At 34.3% G+C, this 979-nt stretch overlaps 1 protein-coding gene across 1 annotated transcript in view; it reads right to left on the reverse strand.

Moving 5' to 3' along the window:
• The window catches only part of LOC119591618 (exocyst complex component 3-like), a 4007-nt gene extending 3521 nt beyond the window's left edge, over positions 1-486 (reverse strand). Inside the window, exon 1 of the mRNA XM_037940372.1 lies at positions 378-486. The gene's annotated coding sequence lies outside the window, so the exon portion shown is untranslated. The remainder of the gene's footprint in view (positions 1-377) is intronic.
• Positions 487-979: the final 493 nt, after the last annotated feature.

The raw sequence follows: 979 nt of genomic DNA on the forward strand, positions 1-979 counted from the left end.
GCTTACTCCAGCTTACTCCATTTCTAATCCATTTACCTTGCAATATCTGTGTCTAGTTTACATTATTATACTCTTCATATCTATCAGGGCCAATATCACTGCTATTGTTTATTTCCATGGATTAAACCTATTATATCTGAAAATTAAAGATCAAAGGCAATAAACATGTACCAATTTCGTAAGCACTGGCCCACTTGAAACCTTTGTACATTATAATTCAGGTTTTGTTTCAAGAGTTTTGTCTCTGCAAATCACGAAAGTTTCGTCACTGTGCAATCAATTCCCCACTAGCTAATAAAGAATAGAGCAATAAAATCCCACGCGTTCTTATCCCTTTGAGAGAACGTTCGGCCACGGCATTTTCATAAGATAATTACCTTTTGCTCCCGAAATCAACTAGAAAATAGAGAGACTCATTTTCTCGGGCTGGATGACACTTCACGGAGGAACACTCCCACCGGAATGAGGAAACGTAAATACGCGAAATGATTTTAGTTTTATATAAGTCTTTTGATATTGACTTTGATTAATTTCTGGTTACTTGTATTATATTTATATTTTTAATATAGTAATATGTATCTTTAAAGGATTTTTTTTATGATGCACAAAATATTTTTATTGATTCGGAAATTTGGAATCCAATTTAGGTATAGCTGCGTTCGAAACCGATCGTGACATAGGACTTTATTTTTTTATTATTATTCTTTCTCAACATATGGCAATATCTGTATACCTATATTCACTCATTACTATCTTTCCATTTCTTATCTTGCTGAAAACATCAATAAACTTAGCTAGAAAGGACCCTTAACGTAAAAAGAAATATCTCCGCAGAAGCTCTCGTCCGGACGTTGAAAGTTCATGTGCAGAAGAAAAACATCTTTGATGATATTTCCCTTTGACTTTAAGGTAGGGATTCCGCCGAGAAACTCTGTAGAGTGAACATCAACTATCGAGTGCAGTGAAATCTAAACCCTTA

This window comes from Penaeus monodon, chromosome 29 (genome assembly GCF_015228065.2).
Source record: "Penaeus monodon isolate SGIC_2016 chromosome 29, NSTDA_Pmon_1, whole genome shotgun sequence".
In the NCBI taxonomy this organism is placed as follows: Eukaryota; Metazoa; Arthropoda; class Malacostraca; order Decapoda; family Penaeidae; genus Penaeus; species Penaeus monodon.